The sequence below is a fragment of the Octopus bimaculoides genome, chromosome 25, assembly GCF_001194135.2.
Source record: "Octopus bimaculoides isolate UCB-OBI-ISO-001 chromosome 25, ASM119413v2, whole genome shotgun sequence".
Taxonomy (NCBI): Eukaryota; Metazoa; Mollusca; class Cephalopoda; order Octopoda; family Octopodidae; genus Octopus; species Octopus bimaculoides.
The window spans coordinates 2,876,224-2,878,746 of NC_069005.1; the positions used below are offsets into that span (position 1 = coordinate 2,876,224).

The 2,523-nt window shown below is 38.0% G+C and overlaps 1 pseudogene; it reads left to right on the forward strand.

The window, feature by feature from the left end:
* The window catches only part of LOC128250820 (uncharacterized protein DDB_G0271670-like), a 66,586-nt pseudogene that overhangs the window by 48,011 nt on the left and 16,052 nt on the right, over positions 1 to 2,523 (forward strand).

Genomic DNA, 2,523 nt, shown 5'->3' on the forward strand with positions numbered 1-2,523 from the left:
ATATATATATATATACATATACATACGTTTAGAGAGAACAGAGAGAGACATGTACACATAACTAATGCATATATATATATATATAACTGTGTGTGTGTGTATGTGAATGTATGTATGTCTGAATGTTCTGTATGCATTCATATATACATACATACATACATACACACACACACACCTATATATATATTTAAGAATATATATGTGTGTGTACGTGAGTGCGTTTGTGTGTGTGTATGTATGTCTCTATGCATGTCTATATCTTAAATCGATATGCATATTTGTAAATACATGTGTATACAGAAATACATTCATTCGTAATTGCTTACATATATACATGCCTGCTTTCATAATGACGTACACATTCAGTTTTCGCCAATGTTGCTACATTAATTTTCACGAATTCTCGATTCATCAGTTAGCCATGTGTGTGTATCATAAAAGTCAAGCCTAAATTAGATGGGGCGCTGATTTCTGACCTCTTTATACAAATTTAACACAGAGAAAGAATGTCATGCATAGGAGGCCGGAATAACGAAATGCCAAATACAATTTTCTTCCCATGTGACACATGCATCCTTGACACCTCAGGAAAACAGTTCTAAGGAATCATTTAACTGGGTTATCAAATGCCACGTTTATCTTGGTAATACTAGTAAATATCTAGCCAAGAAAGAGTGAAATAAACAAACAAAATGAAGCAGAATTGACATTTTTTACAAGTCACGTTGCTTTAGTAAATTTGACATCTCAACGGAACACAGATTTCTAAAACAACATTTCTCAACAAAATAGGCAATGATCTATAAAACAAGTTTCTGTAATCAAAGAAATTTAACACGTTATATGTGCTTTCCGCTCTAAAATGGTTAAATTATAGTGTTGTTTTCTTTTTACATTTCGATTTATTTATTTGTTTTACCATTCGTTGGTGGTGGTGGGGGAGTTCTGGTTTGTCATACAAGAAAGAACAAGATTTTCAATACTGAGTGTGCTTGGTGGTTCATCTCTGTGTGTGCTGATGGGGTGGGGAAGCTTGGCAACATTTTAGGTAAATTTCGGCCTTGTTTAATATGGGAGAATCTGAGCTTACAACATAAGTTTTTCACTTGACTTTTCGAAATCCTGTTATAAGAATTACTTTAGAAATCTGGAAGTTTTTGAAATTCTTTTACCGTTTCACTCTTCGATCAGCGGCAATGCCTAGTGCACTGCAATGAAGCGTTTAGTTTTATCATGTCCGCCAAGCACTTATTTTTATAGAGTCGGGTAGGTATTTCATCGTACTCCAAGTTACGAGAACTGTCAACTTCGGATAGGATAAAGGATAAAAGATAAATCAATCAATCTAATTAGTGTAGCTAATTAAGAAAAAAAAAATTCGTTGCGAACTTGGACGGTTGGATGGTCGCAGGGTTACTCAATGTGGACTACAGAGTGGAATGATGTTTTGATCAAGGACTCAACACTTCACCCAGTTCAGGAATCGAAACCACGATCATGAGACCGACACCGTAAATACTAAGCCATTCGCCTCCACGTCAACTATGAACAAACGTAAAATATTATAGCTTAGATTTAATGTGGGAAAAATTTAAATAACAAAAAGGAAACCTTGCTATCATGTAAATACAAACTTCAAGACTTCCATGTTATTCTGTAATACTTGATTTGTAAACGTAAGCTTATTTAACGCACCGCTGCCTCACAGGTTGCGAAGATATTTCAGACAGAAAACAAAATGTAAGCTAAACGATGACCCCTACCAAGATGTCAAGAACAACTGGCTCTTTTATTTTTTATATATATATTTGTCATGAAGGGCAGAGTAAAAGCCACGTAAATATTTCAATGATTAGGAAGGTCTTGTGCCTTCCTTAGAAAGGGTTATTTCAATGATTAATGAGTCGAGCTGGCAAAATCTGGACGAAATGCTTACCGGTATTTCGCCCTTCGCTAGGTTCTGAGTTCAATTTCCGCCCAGGTCGGCTTTGGCTTTCAGCCTTTCGGGGTCGATAAATTAAGTACTAGTTGCGTACTGGGGGTCGATGAAATCAGCTTGTACCCTCCCACCAAATTTCAAGCCTTGTACCTTTAGTAGAAAGGATTATTTCAATGACTGAAGGGCGGCAAAAGCTGTCAAAATTGTTAGCACGCCGAGCAGAATGTTTTGCGACATTTTATCAACGTTTACGTTCTAAGTTCAAAATCTTGCCGAGGTCATCCTTTCGGGGCCGATCAAATAAGTACCAGTCGAGTATTGGGGTCAATATAATTGACGAGTCCCCTCTCCTAAGATTTCAGGCTTCTAGGTTGCGAGCTGGGAAAATCGTAACCAATGTCGCTTAAAATGATTAGCGGCATTTTGCCAGCTTTACTTCCTGATTCCACCAAGGTTAAATCCACCTCCGGCACCACACCACACCACCACAAACATTTACATCAGAATCAGCACCACCGTCGCACCACCATTATTAGCATTATCACCACCGCCGCCGCCTCCGCCGCCGCCTCCGCCGCCGCCTC